Source organism: Myxine glutinosa, chromosome 10 (genome assembly GCF_964187855.1).
Source record: "Myxine glutinosa chromosome 10, kmMyxGlut1.1, whole genome shotgun sequence".
Classification (NCBI taxonomy): domain Eukaryota; kingdom Metazoa; phylum Chordata; class Myxini; order Myxiniformes; family Myxinidae; genus Myxine; species Myxine glutinosa.
Window position 1 is genome coordinate 91,291,097 of NC_136270.1, and position 20,000 is coordinate 91,311,096.

The following is a 20,000-nucleotide window of genomic DNA, read 5'->3' on the forward strand; positions in this document are numbered from 1 at the left end:
TGGCTATCTCTGTGCCGCTGATCTGTTCAATCAGAACTGACCGGGGCAACACAACAACAACAACAACAACAACCCTAACCTAGATCACATATAACATAACTAGTGCAAAAATGTTTGTTATGTAATCAATATAATTCAGTCCCTCTTTACATATAATTCTTACTTTTCATCCATTACGTGCTTCCTTTTATTTCAGACATTTAAGAATGCATGTTTAGACTAAATATCAAATACTAAACAGGTTTGATAAAAAAAACAAGAGAAAAATGACCACAGTGTGGTCACCATCTGCGACGTGTAGAATCATGAGGATATCCGTTGCAATATGCGCTACCAAATTCGACCAGTCATTAAATTATACGCATGCACTCGCGTCTTTTTGTCTTTCAGTTCTGGTCTTGTCCTTTGTTTTGCGACGCAACATGCTTCATCAACTGATTACATATAATGTATGGACGTGAATGTTATTTCTGTTAATGTTAATGTAAATTCATTAATGTTATTTATTAATGTAAATTCATTAATGTTATTTATTGATGTTAATTCGGGGTGGCAGAGGGATAATTTGAAACGGGCTTGGTCGGTAGGGGAAGTCCGAGTGTATGCGCATGCGCTATTCAATAATTACACCTAATTTGTGTCAAGTTCTGTGAAACGAGATTGATATGAAAACATTCATGATGTCTTTGTTGCTAAATTTATTCTGGTTTCTTCAAACAAATCGCGATTTTAGTCCGCGATGTTCTTACCTCATACCAACGCACATCCGAGTGTATGCGCATGCGCTATTCAAAAAGGCACCCCAACAACAAGAACAACAACGCGGTCCTCTCATAGAGATGCTCGTCGCAGCTAAAAATTCGACCAAGAAAGGCATTGACACCACAGGGAATGGTGAACATCCTGAGGCTTGAGATTCCCTTCATTATATAACAGTGAACTCGTGGGCGAACGACTTCAAAGCAGTGAAACATGGGTAAAAGTTGATCCTTGAAAGTGAGTGCCATGTGATCAAAATGTACAAATTTAATGTGGAGAAGAAGATTTTAAGTTACGGTCATTTATCTTCTTATTTGCACATTTTATTCTACAGAAAAAACAACAACATTTTGAGCAAATGCTTAGGGTATGTAAAAAGCACCTAAGTCTCTTTGTCCCAGAATGCTGATGACAGTGCCTCACATACGAAACAGAACGGAATTGTGTTTCACGTACTTCTGACTATAATTGGAACCGACACTGTGAAGTGTACCGGAGAGCACGATTGAGTCCACCGGAGGAAATACAGCACAAAACAGTGTTCAAAGCTTCTTGTCTATTCACTCCTAAATTCGCCATATTTAGGAGTACATTCCATGTGGCTTCAGTATACAATGACAATGGCACTCGATAGAGCTCATACCATTAAGTTGTCACACATCAAAATCGAATTGGCTTGTTCTAGTCACCTACCTCACTCATCCATCAACTTTTGTCATAATCCGTCACATATTTTTTGAAACATCATCATATATATCATTTTTGGCCCAATCTCTCAATGGTGAAGAATGGTTTAGAAAATAAAAAACAATTCTTGGATCCAGATCCGGATACAAATCTTCATCAAAATCGAACCAATTGGCTCTTGTCACACACCCAACCTGCCCACCAAGTTCCGTGTAGTCCATATCCGTCCACAATGTTTTGAAATATCGTTCTATACATCGTTTTTGGCCTGATCTCTCAATGGTGAAGAGGCTCTTAAAAATTATAGTATCCAGATCTGGATCTTCACCAACATCGAATCAATTCTTCCTTCTGAAACACCCTACCTGTCCACTAAATTTAGTCCGAAGCTATTCGCGACTTTTTGAGATATCCTGCTCACAGAAAGACAAACAGACAAAAAGACAGACAGGGGTGAAAACATAACATCCGTCCACCTTCGGAGGCACAGGTAACAAGCGATGTCTTCTTTTTTATGCAACAGAAAGCTGCAGGGTAGCATCATTGGCTGAGGGCATGGATGGGCGCTGATGTAGTACCCACTGTAGATTCGGGTATGAATTTGGAATTTGGTCAGGGTGCCGGCGATAGCTCACCTACTCTTCGTGAAGGACACCTTGGGATCGTTAACGCCCACTAACTAATGTTGGCAGACTGGATGCCCAGTTTAGCGTCTATCTGAGGGATGGCACAAATTGATGAATCACACTGCCTGCGAAACACCAGATCGGCAGTTTATAGCTGGGCCGAGGTTCAAGCCCTGGCGAGGCAGCTTGGAGGCGAGTGTGCGTACCTCTCGGCCATGCTGCCAGACCGATACAGGATGTGAAAAGGTGTACGAAACGATAAGGCAAACTTGAGTCAATGGACAGGAAGGAGGTTAGTCTAGGCCTCCGTAATGGATATTCCATGGGGACATTTCTGTCCATCAACCTGATCTTCCATTATGGGTTGATCTCCTCTCCATCAAGTCCATCAGCATAATCTTTGCAGGTAAACAAACCTCTTTAATTTTATTGGTTTCAATTTTCCATTCATATACCTGTCTGTATATATATCATGGTCACTTCACGTGTGGTTCCAGGAAAGACTGAGCAGAGCCATGTGTACAGCAATGTAGAATAGTAGAATGGGCCTGGGTTTATACTTCCTAACGAATCTTTGCAATTCTGTATCCTTTTTGGTTGAAGCAGAAACAAGTACCTTCCTGCTGAAGACACCTTTTGGTCTTGCAATTCTCCATTCTTGCTTCTTGTAGAAATGGATGACTCAATCAACCACCGTTCGCCATCTATTCGTGCCTTGTTTCCATGCATGACTCAACCTGGGTTGGAATCCCGGCTGTCTTTGATACTGCGTCTCCAGGTTCATTTAGCCAATCTGCAATGGCTGGCAATTGGACCAATGCCCGATTGTTTTCAGACCTTTTCCCAAAGCAGGTCAAAGCATGACGGGTGGAACTTCACCACAACACCGACCAATCGAGTGATGAGTGGGTTTGTCTTTTTTTTTGTATACAAGATCGAGGCTCGTGAAAGAGCTAACATTAATCACAAAAAAAAGAAAACGGACACATAAAACGTATAATAAGGGGAGCGGTAGACAAGATGGGGAGGGAGGGGGAAGCACACAAACACAACATTTGAGAGCAGGGACATCGAGAGATCTGTGGAAGGGAGAGGGCTTGGGGAGAGGAGGCGTGGGAATTGGGGGAAGGGGGGGGGGGGGCAGAAGTATAAACCACATGGACACTGCTAGGACTTCCAGGAAAGAAGTCGGTATTTCAAAAAAGTGGATCTGGGGTGAATTAGCGGGGGTAGAAAAGATCAAGGTTTTGAATGGGGGAAGATAAGAGATGGTGGTCAAAAGCGGTTTTAAAGACCTGGAGGGAGGAGTGGGATTGAAGAGAGTGAGGGAGTTTGTTCCAGAGGTGAGAGAAAAGAGGAATGAAGGAGTGAAGGTGAGCAGAGAGCCTAGATTTTGGCAATTTCACCATCAGAGGGTTGCTGGCAGATCTTGTGCGACCTGTAGGAATATTTGGGGGACAGAGCTCAGACAGAGCTTCTGGTTTTCAAACACAACAAATGTCATGTCCTCTCTTCCATTTTCTGTCCTTTAATATTACCGTGTCACTCGTATTTATTTTGAAGCAAAGGAAGCACCAAAGATCTCTTGGATTGTTGGAAGCAAATTGCCCAACACTTCCTGGAAAAGAACTGTTCGTATCCATCGAAAAGTCGCTTTGCATGGAAAGAGGAATTTTGCAATCAACTTCGGTCGACCGCGAAGGCGAGTTGTGGGTAAACCCGGATTAGATCAAACCCGGGTTTTTGACCTGCGATGAGCGGTTTATGGAAACGAGGTCGAGGCGATGTCAAAACGGGAATTATTGTCTGCAGTTTGTACCAGGGATTTATCTGCTACAAATTGTGTCGGGCAAAGTCTTGATCATTCTTCTGCTTCCCTTTTCAGCCTCGGATGGGAAATAATGAGAGTAATTACAGACTTGGCATTTAATATGGAATATATTTTTTTTCTTGACTTGGGTTTAGTTTCTTCACTCAGTATATCAATCTAGTGAGTTTCTTTTACACTTTGGTGATTTATTTGTTAAAAGAACCATGTCACTGATTGTCTGTCGCAGCAAGAAGTCAACAACAGGATTATATCACAGGTGGCGTGGGGCAAAATGTACGGACAGGTACATTTGACGATTGGCTTCACATACAAGGGTTGTTGCATTCTGTATTAGTGGAAAACAACTGCTGCACGTCTCCAAAGGTTATTGCCGCTTCCTCTGGAGATGGTCCGTCAACTCGACAATGCTGTTTGTCATGGAGTGGTGGCTTTACGAAATTACGGCATGGAACAGCATGCTATTGCTCGGCAGTATGGCATCACTCAAGGTCAGGTGTCAAAGATCCTGAAACGAAATGCTCAGAAGGGTGTCCCTACTGCAATACCGAGGCCAGGACGTCCCCGCAGAACCACAAGGAGGGATGATCGCCAGCTGCACCGGTTAGTCCGCAATGGCCGTACCAAGTCAGCTAATCGGCTTGGGGCTGAGTGGCAGCAACTGGCAAATGTGCCTGTATCCAGAAGGCTATTCAACCAACGACTGGTTCAAGCAGGCTATCGTGCCAGGCGTCCCCTGAGAAAGTTACGCCTGACCAGACAACACCGCCAGCGCCGATTGTAGTGGGCCAGAGAGCACCGTCAATGGCAGCCAGGACACTGGAATCACGTGATCTTCAGTGACGAATCTAGATTTCTGGTCTATCGTCAAGATGGCCGCGTCCGAGTGCGCAGACAAGTGCATGAAGCCTACAACAAAGATTGTTCAGTGCCAAGAGTCCAAGCTGGAGGTGGTGGGGTGACCGTTTGGGCTGCTTTTCATGCAGGGGGCAAAACTGACCTGGTTGTTCTGAATGGAAACCTGAACCAGTTCAAGTACAGGGCCATTCTGGAAGAAACATTGCTTCCATTTGCTCGTGCAGCCTTTCGAGGAAACTTTGTCTTCCAAGATGACAATGCACGGCCTCATCGTGCTCGCATGATCCAACACTTTCTTGCTGACCGTGGTGTCGAGCATATCGAGTGGCCTGCCATGTCCCTGGATATGAATCCGAAAGAGAACTTGTGGGCAGAATTAACGCATCAAATCGACCACTTGGACCAGCAGCCGACCTCTGTGCGTGAATTGCAGCAGGCTATTGTCACTGCATGGCAAGCGATTCCTGTCCAAACCTTGGCAAATCTCGTGAACAGCATGCCTCAACGTGTACGTGCTCTCCTGAATGCTCGTGGGGGTTACACGAAGTACTGAACTGTAATTTTACTGTCCGTAATCCCAGTCGTAATTTAACTTTTGTTTTTGTTAAAAAAAAAATTGGCTAATGTGCAAAATACAGAGATACTTCTGGAAAACGTACAGAAGTTTAACACAGTACTGTCCATGAATTGAGTTCGATATCAGTTTACATCACTTTCAAGGATCAATTTATTTGTTTCGAAATGTAAAATGTGGTTTTTGTTTCTTTTAAAGGTCACATTAACAAAATCTAGAATAATTTCAACATAATTCCAATGAACTTTTGGTTCTAAGACATCTTGAAAAGTAAGTTCACCCCCACAAAAAAAATATTCCATATTAAATGCCAAGTCTGTATAAAAAAATATGCAGCGGAGATGCGTGTGTCCCCAAATTGAAACGTCGTATAGTAAGATGGCCGCCAGAGCGATGTGGGATGAAAGCCTCGTGCTCCGGCTTTGGACATCCGGTGTAATTATGCCTCACGCTTCCCATATGAAGATACTTGCATTTCCAGATACTCCTCGGGTAATTCACGTGATATGCAGCGCGTCGATCCCTTTTTCGATATGCACCGTGTCGATCCCTTTGTCGATATGCACCGTGTCGATATGCAGCGCGTCGATCCCTTTTGGCAAGGCGAGGTTTTTTTTTATCAACAATAAATGTGCCATAACGGATCATAACACGGTGAATATTACCAAAATGGCCATTCATTTTGTCCCGAAACACGCGCCGCTCCACACGGGCAATCCATCACTCGTTCTTCGCTGTGTGAGGTGACAAGTTCAGGCCCAATAAATACATCCTGACCGTTTTAGTCTTGTTTTATCACCTCGAATTGGACGACTTGCATTGACTGAACGGCCTGTCATGCAGATATACGGTGGCCTTTAATTTCCTGGTGATTTTGATTGCGTTAACCGAGGCATAAATCATCCGTTAGTCGTGGTATGGGTAAGGGTATGGTCTATCTATACCTATTGGTCCATTTGCATCAATAGACAAGCGTAGTCTGCTTTCATGGTCGTGGGTTTCTGAGTTTACCTGATGTAATGTGTTATTAGCAAAATCTTGTGAAAAATGCAAAAAACCATTGCAAATTCTCATCAATAAAGCAAAAGCTCATTTTGATGTTGCAGTTACAATGATGATGGTAGCATTCATAAAAGACGATGCTTTATTGGTAAATACACTCGATATTTTTTCTGTCCCATCCCTGCATATGGTGTACCGCTGTATTCCATTATATACATATATCTCCCATTGTCAATTTGACGTTTCCTCCCCCAAAAAACAATTTTCTTTTTTTCTTTTTTTTTTGTATACAAGATCGAGGCTCGTGTAAGAGCTAACATCAATCACAAAAACAAAACGGACACACAAAACATACAATAAAGGGAGCGGGAGACAAGATGGGGAGAGAGAGGGAAGCACACAAGTACAACATTTGAGAGCAGGTACATCTGGAGATCTGTGGGAGGAGGAGGGCTTGGGGGGAGGAGGCGTCGGAAGAGGGGTGGGGGTGGGAGAGGTTAAAAAAACACATGGACACTGCTAGGACTTCCAGGAAAGGAGTCGGTATTTCCAAAAAAGTGGATCTGGGGTGAATTAACGCGGGTAGAAAAGATCAACGTTTTGGATGGGGGAAGAGGAGTGGGATTGAAGAGAGTGAGGGAGTTTGTTCCAGAGGTGGGATTGAAGAGAGTGAGGGAGTTTGTTCCAGAGGTGGGATTGAAGAGAGTGAGGGAGTTTGTTCCAGAGGTAGGAGTAAAGAGGAATGAAGGAGTGAAGGTGAGCAGAGAGTCTTGATTTTTGATTTTTACTGTAAGATTTTACTGTAAGAGAGCTGTTTGTCTGTTTGTGTGACGCTATTTTTCTCAGTGATGGCTGAACGGATCTCTTCGTCAAACTTTCAGAGGGTCATCACTCATCAGTGAGTGTTTTGAGATTATTATTATTTTTATTTTTTAAATTTTTGAACATCACCGAGCAATGCCGGGTACTCTTGCTAGATTTTTATTACTAGCAACGGTACCCGCCCTATGGGCGGGGCTTCAATTGGGAGGCCCAAATGAAAAGGCAAAATATCAGAAATTGAAGGCTTTTTTTTTTTTCAACGATTTATATAAACATCCGTTGAATCATATCATACACAAATCATCAAAATCTAAACAGTACATGGTGCCCATTTTGAAAAAAGATTGAATTCTGCAAAACGGAAGCGGCCGCTGCACGTCTTTCTCAGTCGCATGTTTATGTGTGAAGAGTGCGTGCCGAATCTGTAACACGGAAGCGGCCGTTACACGTGTTTCTCAGTCGCTTTGCACACGCTGCCATGTTACTTCGGAGCCCCACGTTTATATAGGAAGAGTTCCTCAGGAGTCGATCTACTCTCTCCTGGTATGTAGAATTTCAACAAAAGCCACATCACTGTTCATATCGGTAAATATTATTCCATCATGTTTGGAAAAAGTGGAAAATTGGAAAATTGGAAAACTTAGAAAAACAACATAGCTTATTTTACTCCAGGAGGTCCCAGGATTACCCACCCAAAATATCGTTGCGATCGGTTGAGCCGTTTTTGCGGTACCTTCGAACGGACAGACAGACATTTGGTGAATTATAGTAAGATGAAAACGGACATAACAGAGAGTTTTACATCTCAACCATTGGCCCGTTTAACATTTCCATCTGAATCCAGGGTTTCTTGATGCTGGAATTCCCAGAATCAAATGTCATATGTTGCATTGATTCACCCGTTGTCTAGTTACCAATGTCCTTGCAATTATTCATGTAAAATTACACCGATCTCTCCCAATGTGTGATTTATGTACAGATCTCAGCATTATTCTGATGTCAATGTTAAAAAAGGAGGTGGATTGAAACATTTTCAATGGCAAAAATATCGAACAATAAATATCTATATATTGACCGTATTAAAGACTGCATCATTTGTCAAAATGTCACCAAGGCCAGCCCAATCATTCCAAAAAGCTCTTTTTAACGAATGCATTTCGAAGAGTTTCTCACTGGATGAAGGGAAGAAAACACAAAAATACAACTTGCACAGGGATGTTCAACAAGTTCTGCAAATGAAATACAATAGTCCAATAAATTACGGAATTTTTTTTCAACACATAAGTGTATGTATGTAAATAATAACAATATATGTTTATTTAGTTACTAGCGGAGCTCACCCCTTCGCTTCGCTGATGGACCAATTAGTCGTCCTGTTTTCTAAAATGTATTTACCCGTGTGAAGAGTGCTTTAACGTCTGCATGCATTTCCCAGGTAAAAAAATAAAATTGTAATACCTTCTGCCACTACCACCAGGTGGCGTTACAAGGTACACATTTAAATAGAGAATTTATGCCCCCCCCCCCTCCTGTGCTCCCCCACCCACATCCACAGTGCGAGGCCGTGGCCACATAGCCTATGTTACCCCCCACACAAAGTTGTATTTTTACCCCAAGTTTGGAGTTTCTAACTTAAAAGATGTGGCCGTGCATAAAACACATACAAACAAAGGGAGAGAGGGTTTTTGCCTTTTATAGGTATACATTTATGTACACAGTGCTGTGCAAACGTTTGGGTTATTTTCACTTTTGTGGTGCTATTCCCCATTATATATTTGTGGATAGTTCTAAGTGTGCAATATAGGTAGATAATGATTCAAATTTGTGTGAAAGCAATTTAATATCAGTGACCTTTAAGTATAGAAAATAAATGAGGAAATTGAAAAAGTTTTATTTTTATTGTACATATTATATTATCTTGTGCTAGTAATGTCCAACTTGGCTTACTTATGAGTTATCACAGACTCTGTGTCTTTTGACATAAGCGTATGAAACATATGCTGCTTTCAGGACTAAGGTAAGTCTCACATCTGTGGTGCCTGTAGTTATCACTTTATTACAGCTTAACTATACCGATAAAACGTAAAAATCTCTCTCTCTCTCTCTCTGGCTTTCTTTCTTTGTTCCTTATGCACTGCCACATCTTTTAAGTTACAAACTCCAAACTCATGATACAAATACAACTTTGTGGGAGGGGTAACATAGGCTATCTGGCCGTGGCCTCACATGGGGGTGGGGGGCGGGGTGGCATAAATTATTTATGTAAATGTGTACCGTGTAGCGCCACCCGGAAGTGGTGGCACAGGGTAGGTATTACAATTCCCTTTTTTACCTGGGCAACGCTGAGGTCAAAGCACTCTCCGTACGGATAAATTTGGCCTCCTTCCCTTCTCCGCTCCCCAAACCAGAGGGGCCTATCAAAGCCTGTCATAGCTTGTGAGACATTTCTCACAGGAAGGGACGTCAGGACGAATGGGTGGCAAAGGGAGGTGGGGGTGGGGGGGGGCACAACCTTTTGAGATATCCTGCTATATGTCGTGTTTGTTTCTATCTCCCAATGGCGAAGCATCACTTTTTAAAAATTCTAGTAGCCGGATCCGAATCCGGATCTTAACGAAAATCTAATCTTTTCGTCCTTGTCACATACGCTACCTCTCTGCGAAATTTTGTCCGAATCCGTCCACAACGTTTTGAGATATCTTGTTCACAAACAAACAGACAAACAGACAGACAGATAGACAGACAGGGGTGAAAACATAACCTCCGTCCACTTTGGTGGCGGAGGTAATAATGCACCACCTTAAAATAAATCACGCATCACCCTTTCTTTAAGGAAGGTTCTCAGGAGCGTGAAGTGATGTGGAGTCCTAGAAAACTAAAGTTTAGCTAAATTCTGTTCTCTAAACAAAATATCGAGAATTTGATGAAGGTGGATGCATTTAAAAAAAATAAAATAAACCTTACGCGGTTATGCGTACATTGAGACATGTTTATATACTAGAAAGTGACAACTGTTTAAATTAAGTGTGTGTGAATTTCTACTCATGTGGTCATACGGTGGTTAGATGCTTCCTGGCAATTCTCCATCTCCGTTACGCTCGACGAACATGGCAAAACTGGAGTAAAGGTGAATATTCCACCGAGATGCAGCCAATGCTCCTCAGAAGCTGTTCGAAGGTCTCGGTGGGTAAACCCATTGTAAAATGTTTATTTTCAGGAGACAAAATTACCAATGCTTTGGGGTGACCAAAGCGGTTGTTAAAACAAAAGAAATATTCCACCGACAAAAAGCGATCTAAAATGGTGGAAGAAAAAAAATAACCCCAGCAAGTAGAAAGGTTCATCGGGATGTCGTGAACATTGAGCGGGTGATGAAATCGCACTCTGCTGACAGTCCCAAGGGAAACCAAAGAACAGTAAAGTACAGTATTCACTCGCTCCACGTTATCGCGCCTTTTAGCTCCAAGCCCCTCAAGAAGAGAGAGCCTGCGTAAAACAAACCCTCTTCTTCTTCTTCCTCAGGTTTCCTCCTTTCATACTGAGAGAGTTGATTGGTTGCTGCTGGTTTTAAACCACGCCCCACAAGCAGAGCATCAGTATGTGAGGAACAAGCTAGGCGAATTTATTCTGCCTGCACCGTCTGTTCATGTAGAAAATGATGCTTGTAAAACTAGAGGTCACTACAGAACTCCAAATTTTATAATCACCGACCTGAATGTATAGCAACTGATTAAAGCGAACTGTTTGCGATCACAAATTAAATTTTAAAGGCAGTCCTGTGACCATATACAAGCTTATCGTCTTATTTTGTGTGAATAAAGTACTGTCTGCAAAAGTTGTAAAATCTGACCCCCTATTAATGAGAAACAACTTTTGAAAGGTTGTGTTATGACATCATATGTGCCAAGCTCACACCATAACTACCTTTTATCCAAGGATTTAGGCTCATGGTGGAGTTAAGAGCCAAAAGGCAGCAGGTACACAAAATACCAAAGGGTATGGGCTGAGGGGTGGGGAGGGGTTGGAGGGAGACAACCAACCTGGACTTTAGGAGGGTGAGCAGGTGAGAGTTTCTTGAGGAACGATCATGACCTGGGGTGTCTTGCGGAGGGCAGAGTTAGGAGAGGACAGGAGGAGCAATGCTGGATGTAAATTTGTATAAAATAGAGAGCCCACCAACTTGCCATTGGTGGCAGAATGATGGTCCTTGGTAATCTGTCTCCTACCGTAACATTCCAATGGCGTGGAAGGCCTTATTTTTTACCACCTCAAGAAGAATAAAGTGGGAAGTAAATGCATGAGCGTAGAGTAGGGAGGCTCCAGGAAGCTCCGTATGAATGCCTTGTACACCGTGATGAACTTCCTGCAACTCTGCAATGCCTTGGCTCCATGGAAAATACCCAGATGGTGACTGGTCTTCGATGCTAGCTTGGTGATATGATCCTCCCATAAAAGACTATGGCAGATAGTGAAACCAAGAAGTTCCAGGTACTGCACTTCTTCCCGTGGCTGTCCATAGAAGTGCATTGGATTATTTTATTGCCTTTCCTTGTGGAGAGACAGCATGACAGCGGGTGACTTAATGGAGCTGAATGCCAAGTTCCAAGTAGTTGGCCATGGCTTATTTTGTCCAGGTCTGATTAAAGAGATTCAGCAGTAGCTAGCCTTTCACAAGTGTTACGCATAGCTTTGTAGAGTGTTGAGTGATTGGCAAAATGGCAAAGTTGGTTTTCAAGAGAATCCAACAGATCATTCATGGAGGAAATCAGGCAACCACATGAGCAGAGGATGCCTAATCAGACAACCCAAACACGAAAGGAAGATGACTCAGAAAAAATACGGGATGCCGGACAATCAAAAGCAAGAGAGATGACCCTAACCTCTTGTTTGTGGGTCAGGCTACATCCACCCACTGCTGTGTCAGAAGGAGTAACATACCCAAGGTGGAGTGGTCAGGGCAGAAGCCAAGCTGGTTAGCAGAGATTAGCGAGTTAGGTAGGTGATAGGCCTGAGGTGAGCTGCAATGATGGGTTCCATTACATTGCTTCATATGACAAGAAGGCTAGGCCGAGACCTATAGTTGAGTGGATCTGTTTTGGAACTTCCCTTATAGAATGAATGAATGAATGAATGAATGATCGTTTTAAGGCCATTTTCCCTGCTAGAGCAGGGGTTAGCCTTGTGGGTCCCATGACAATCATGGTTCCCTATTTGAGGCAATGTTTTTATGGCCGGGTGCCCTTCCTGGCACCAGCCCTTAGTCGCCTCTTACGATGCGCAGGGATACGGTGTACCTATTCTAAACCGGGGTACACACCGGGATCATTCATCCCAGCAAGCTGGTACTCAATTTGCCGACCTCGGAAGGATGACAGGCTGAGTCAACCCCCCTGGTGTTAATTTAGCGATCGACCGGGATTCTAACCCAGGATCGTACGATCCCAAGCCGTTACCCTAACCGCTAAATCAACACCAGGCTGAAAGGATGCATACAGGAAGGGATGGATTTGGGTCCTTGTCCTTTTGATTGACGATAGAGTTCAAGATCTCTGTTTTTTTGTCAGCAGTGTCCGTGTCGGCATGACTCCAATAGGAGGGAAGGAATGAAATGGAGATGTATAACAGACACAGTCCTCAAGCAGTGTCCAGCCTGACTCCGTGGACTGGAGACCAGTGTGCGAGTCCGGATCCGGAGGTGTGTCATCGGGCTCTGCTCTGCTCTAAGAAGTGATGGAGGAGGTGAAAGGAAAAGAGTATCTTATAAATAATAGGAGATGCATTACAGAACGTATCGACTACAGAAGTAGAAGAAGAATGAAGATGATCTATCAATTCTACCTTTCATCTATCAATTACACCACCATGTTAAAGAGACGTGATCAGCATGTTTCTCTGTCTTGTTGCACTTGTTTCTCAGTCCAATCGACAATGGAATTTTCCATACCATTTTCTAATCGGCAGATTTATTTCTCCACATCATACATCGTTTTTCAAACTCTCGTCTCTCTGCTAAATCTTCCGAACCTCAAACTACCTGAGCAATTGAAAATCCACATTTACAACACACAGGTGGCCCAAATATCTATCAGGGTATTCAGCACAACTAACCATACCTGTACCTGAGAACATAATCCAGCAAAGGAAATTGTTGCCAAGGTTTCAATGTTTTTACAGATTCACGGTATTCGGTATAATGACACGTAGCCATGAATTACTCTGCTTTTGTGGGCTTGCCTTGAGCAAACAATGTTTATGCCTTTGTTCAACTTGCCAGACTGGTTTCTCTGTCCTTCTCTTGCTTTATATATGTGCAGTCATGTCTTGTTGCAGACATTCTACAACGGGACGTTTATGGCTCCAATGGAATGCGATACCTTATTAGCTCTACATGCCATTCTATTCCAAGGGGCATTATTATACCAATGTGTATGCGAACTGAGTTATGAACTACACTGTGTGTTTCCATCTGAACCACATATTCGAATCAACGTGAGTTGAAGGAATTGGGGGAGGAAGGGGGGATTTTAGTATGATATGTTCAGATGGAATGTGGAAGCAAAATTGCTAAATATTGCCTTTTGAGTGATTTGTACATTTGTTGTCCAGCTAGTAGATTTTGAAATATCTTTTTAACGAGATTTTTAACGAGATATCCACCATCTTGTTTATAGGTTGTGAGGAATTGTTTACATTTGGCGAGCTGCCCCATAATGTCGAGCTAGGATCAGATAGTGAAGCGCTCTGCTGTAGCTTGGCACTTGCTGCAATTGAGGCGTGGCTAAGGCGTGGCTTGCTATGTAGGGTTAGGGACATAAAGTGCAAGAGTGTACAAATGCAGTACGTATTAAAAATACCCCTAACCCTAACCCTAACAACTCTGCTGTAGCTTGGCACTTGTCACAATTGAGGCGTGGCTAAGGCGTGGCTTGCTATGTAGGGTTAGGGACATAAAGTGCAAGAGTGTACAAATGCAGTACGTATTAAAAATACCCCTAACCCTAACCCTAACCAAAACCCTAACCCTAACCCTAACCCTTGAGGCGTGGCTAAGGCGTGGCTTGCTCTGTAGGAGGAGCTGCATAAAGTGCAAGAGTGTACAAATGCAGTACGTATTAAAAATACCCCTAACCCTAACCCTAACCAAAACCCTAACCCTTGAGGCGTGGCTAAGGCATGGTTTGCTCTGTAGGAGGAGGTGCATAAAGTGCAAGAGTGTACAAATGCAGTACGTATTAAAAATACCAGTAACATATTATTTTTCTTATTTTCAGAGAATTAATGATTACACCTTGCACCTCTTTGGGCTGGCAGGATGGCCTAGGCCCTAGAGGTACGCACACTCGCGTCTAAAGCTGTCCAGCCTGGGTTTGAATCTCGGCCTAGCTATAAACTGCCATTTTGTTGTCTCACAGACAGTTTGATTTACAATTTGATTTACAATGTGATTTACAACTGTCTCACAGACACAATTCAAAGTGTGTGCCGTCCGTCGGATGGACGTTAAACTGGGCAGCAAGTCTGCTGGTACTAGTTGATGGACGTTAACGATCCCACGGTGTTCTTCGCGAAGAGAAGGCGAGCTATCGCAGGCACCGTGGCCAAATGTCTGCCATAACTACATAGTCGAGCATCAGACCTCGCCAGCCGGTTTGTTAAAAACTTTGGCCAAAAACTTCCCCTGGCCAAACCCACAATAACGTGGGAATACTGTAATTGTGGCCATTGAACAATAAAAATAAAAAGAAGAAAAATAAAAAAGAAGAAGAAAAATAAAAAAGAAGAAGGAGAAGAATGAATACACCTCTTTCTTGACTAAGTTCCTGAGTGCATTTTTTTTTTTTTTTTTCTTATTGATTTGATTTTTTTTTTCTTAAATGTCATTAATTTTTATTTATTTATTATTTATTTACTCATTATTTATTTATTTTTAAATGTTTTTATTTATTTATTGGGAGTGTCAGTCCACAATCCCAGTGGATCCATATTACTTTTTAAACTAAAATTTCATGTTTGTCAAGAATAATAATACAGATATTGGGATTCAATTCCCATACCCTATACAGTACTCCTCAAACAGAGAGCAATGTTTAGAATGAATGAACCAACTATAGTACAGCGGATAAGCTCTCATATTTTAACAAATTGTGCATTTTTTGAGAAAAGCATGAAATTTCTAGCATCGTTAGTATATACCATAAGGTTTATTTTCAGATGTGGAGGGAAGTCAGATTTGACCTCTGAGGACCGTGAGAGGTCAAATCCAAAATGGCCGCCAGTCCACCGGGTCCAATGTTCAAACGCGCTTATAGGTCATTTCCAACTAAATTGGGGATGCCCATTCATTTGGTGATACTTTTGAGATCGCCAGAACTCAAGGACATGCATTTAGGTCACGGTCAAGGTCAAATTACGTTAAATATCTATTTTTATGATACTGCAGTTGGAACTGCTATTGGAAAAAGTTCATTTGAACTTTTAAAACTTTATTTTTTCAGGTACAGGGATAGGTACAGAACACCCAAAGACCAGAAATGATGAAAAAAAGTGTTTACACTGCAAGGAATGAGGCAATAACCTCTGAAAAATAACTGTAGTTAACCAAGTATGTCCACAAAAGCTTACATTAAATCAAGTGCAATGATGAAAATTGGTAATGATCTAAATCTAACAGTCTCCAGAACAGAAGCACAGTGCAGTGCACTTGAATGCAGCTTTGGCACACTTGCAGCATTCAGTGCACCCTTTCTTGCAGCCACAGTCGATCAATTAATGGCACGATTTTGATGTTTCAGGAAGAGTGGTCCAAAGAGGCTGCCACCCAGTTGTCTCCTTTGTCCAGCCCCAGTTAGGTGGGTCTGGCATCTCTGGATCTATGACCAATGCCTGGTTACAACACTTGGCCTGGTAGCAAGTGCGCTTGATGTGCTGCTTGAGTGCTGCCTGGGTTGGAGGAATGTTCTCTAGAGTTCTACACTTCTGTGTGAAGAGCTGCTTCCTGGCATCATTCACTTCCGTGCTCTCACTGGTTCTATCGTACATCAGCACCACAAATCGCTCTAGCAGTAACATTGAGCCTTCACTGACCTCACTTGGCATGCCTAGGAGTTCATTGAAAGCATCATTCACCTCTGGGCATCCCCAATTTAGTTGGAAATGACACCTATAATGTTTTTCTACACTATTTAGTTCCAAAATTAAGCGCGTTTGAACATTAGACTCGGTGGACTGGCGGCCATTTTGGATTTGACCTCTCACGGTTCTCAGAGGTCAGTGACTTCCCTCCACATCTGAAAATAAACCTTATGGTATGCACTAACTATGTTAGAAATTTCATGCTTTTCTCATAAAATGCACAATTTTTGTGTTTATCTGCTCCACGACTAAAGCGAAATGAATTTGACCTCTTTATGCAAAACAAATGATTTCTTTTTCCTGACCTTGGAATATTGTCAGTTTGTCTTGAAATTTCAATGGAAGTCCTTGCCTCTTGACTCTATCTTATTGCATTGCCTTTTCGAAAGCAATGCTGCTTAAATCAATGTTACTTTAACTAGAGCTTCCAGGGAAGCAGAACTCAACTGAACTGACTGGACAACTTGATAGTAGGTCAGTTGTCTGTACTACATTTGACTTAAATGAAAAGCCAACAACCTTGTGTAATAATTTTAAGGTCCTTGTATCCTTATACTTGTATATGCCGGCCTATGCCGGCCATTTTGTGACGGATCGGGTTGGAATGCAATAGCAACCTACCTTGTGTGGTAAGGGTTAAACATTCTAAGTTTGATCAAAATCTGTTAATATTTGTGGACGCCAGAGTGTTAACGTCGTTTTCATGACCAAAAACAAAATGGTCGCCCACGTCCGCCATTTTTCAACGGATCTGGCTGAAATGTAATACCAACCTGGCCCTTGGGGTAAAGATGCTGCATGTCAAGTTTGATCAGAATCGGTTGATATTTGTGGATGCTGGAGTGTTAACGTCGAAAAGTTAACGGACGACAGACGCCGGACGCCGGAGGGTTCAGTATGTGATGAACTCAACTGGACTACCGTTGAGTAGTGTTTGTACCGTTGAGTAGTGTTTGTACCGTTGAGTAGTGTTTGTACCGTTGAGTAGTGTTTATACCGTTGAGTAGTGTTTGTACCGTTGAGTAGTGTTTATACCGTTGAGTAGTGTTTGTACCGTTGAGTAGTGTTTGTACCGTTGAGTAGTGTTTGTACCGTTGAGTAGTGTTTGTACCGTTGAGTAGTGTTTGTACCGTTGAGTAGTGTTTGTACCATAAAAATGTGTGTTTGTACCATTCTCTTTTGAGGTGCACTTAGCTTTTTATACTTGTTACGTGTGTGTGAGTCGCTCTTTATTTTTTTTGCATCTGCCTTCTATGTGTGCACATAAGGGGTTGGACGTCTGTGTTTGTATTCTTGCTGGGTGAGTTGTGGAATTTGGCACCCCCTTTCCTCTCTACGACCACCTACCCCGTGTTAACCCCGTGTTACACACACCTCCATCCACTGCCGGCGTGCACTCACACCCCTTATTACCTACCCACACCCACATAACCAAGCAAACATGGTACAGTTTACATTGGCTCATGCTGGCTCCCTCACTCTTGCCTCTCAGTATCTGTCTTTGTCCTCCATCCTTCTTTCCTTTTCGCATTCAGTGTGTAAATCTGGTGTATCCTCTAGCAGGGTTACTGCTGTCCAACAACCAAAAAGCCAGCTGCTAGAATCGTACTGGATTACAGCTTGAATCGTTAGATCTTTTAGTACATGGTGAGCGGAATCAAGGGGTTTTTACACGGGTGAAATGGGCCGGAAGACACCTGCATGTAGTAAAATGAACCAGACGGGTGCAGTAGCCACCATTAAACCGCCATTAAGCTTCCCCCAGGTCTCGGTCGCTCACTACTTCCCAAGCCTTTACACATTTGTGTCTTCCAACCTCTCGCTCACCCCTATAGTGCAGCTCCACCTCCTAGTCAGGTTCACTATGTTAATAAATTATATTTCGTTCAAAATCATGGTAGATTAGCAAACCTATACATTTTTGGAAAGGTTATAGCATAAGGAAACTAAAAATCAATGTTTACATTTGGAGAGATACCTGTATGGCGGCCATTTTGGATTTTCAAAATGGCCACTGTAAAATACATATTTTGTTCTATTTCTGCCTCTAATTACCCTAAAAACTTTTTAAAATATACTAAACCTATATTTTCAGGGACAAGGAATCCAATGAAAGTATCAAATTAGTGCTATGGGGCATGGTAAGACACGAATCAAAGGTTTTGAATTGCAAAATACTGTCTTTATATTCGCGATAAGTTGCATAATCAAATACATGTTATCATTTTGTACAGGCAGTTAATAACATCAAAATGTGTCACAATAATTCATATCACCAAACATACACAGGCAGTCAGTATAACTTCACATCTACACAGGCAGTCAATGACAAAATATACACAGGCAGTCAATGGCATCAAACATACACGATTACAGAATATGCCATTTAGAGTTCGTCATCACTGTCCTGTGTGTCGTATCCGACAATATAGTCCGCATCGTTTTCACAGTCCGTTCCACACAAGCAAAGGTCAGTCAAATTGATTGGCAAATCGAATTGGTCGAATGGTCGATCGAAGCGATTGGTCGAATGGTCGAATTGGTCGAATGGAATTGGTCGATTGGTCGAATTGGTCGAATTGGTCGAATCGAATTGGTCGGAATTGGCAAATGTAAACATTGATTTTCAGATTTTCCATGTAATAACGTTTCCAAAAATGTACAGGTTTGCTAATCTACCATGATTTTGAACGAAAAAACATCGTGAACCTGACTATCCCGTAAACTAGGCCCTCTCAGGCTCTTAATTAACGAAAACGTGTTCGTGTGTGTGTGTGTGTGTGTTTGTGTGTATATGTATGAGTGTGTGCACGTATACGTGTGTGTTTGTGTATATGTGTGAGTGCGTGCACGTATACGTGTGTATGCATGTGTTTGTGTGTGTGTATGTGTTTGTGTATATGTATGAGTGCATGCACGTACACGTGTGTGTTTGTGTGTGTGTATGTGTATGAGTGTGTGCACGTATACGTGTGTTTGTGTATATGTGTGAGTGTGTGCACGTATTCATGTGTGTTTGTGTATATGTGTGAGTGCGTGCACGTATATGTGTGTGTGTATGCATGCGTTTGTGTGTGTGTGTACGTGTTTGTGTGTGTGTCTGTATATGTATGAGTGTGTGCAAGTGTATGTGTGTGTTTGTGTATATGTGTGAGTGCGTGCACGTATACGTGTGTGTATGCATGCGTTTGTGTGTGTGTGTGTGTATGTCTTTGTGTGTGTGTCTGTATATGTATGAGTGTGTGCACATATACGTGTGTGTTTGTGTATACGTGAGTGCGTGAACGTATATGTGTGTGTGTGTGTGTGTGTGTGTTTGTTTGTGTGTGTGTGTGTGTGTGTGTGTGTGTGTGTGTGTGTGTGTGAAGGTACGCGTGTCCACTCATTATGCTCATGATATGCGAGGGCAGTAAAATTAATTTCCGGGATGATGTATTCTTTCTATTTTTTATGTTCGATTCCTTCTTCCCTCGGACTTGTTATGCATATTCCTTCATACCGTTCGATATTTTCTTGTACCTTTACTCCTTTCTACACTCGCCGAATGATTCTTTTTTGTAATTTTAGCACCCTTGGAGCCTTAAGTGCTGAAAAAAAAAAATTGCCTTTTTCCCCTCCATAAGCTTCTAATTAATCTCTTTTGTCTTCCGGTGATAAAAGGTACATCATCACCATGTGTTGCCCATTTTAGGTATTGCTCTATGGTATCGTG

General features: G+C 42.3%; 1 protein-coding gene across 3 annotated transcripts in view; it reads left to right on the top strand.

Moving 5' to 3' along the window:
* Positions 1–20,000, top strand: part of ARID3A (AT-rich interaction domain 3A) — a 206,376-nt gene that overhangs the window by 149,788 nt on the left and 36,588 nt on the right. The window lies entirely within an intron of this gene.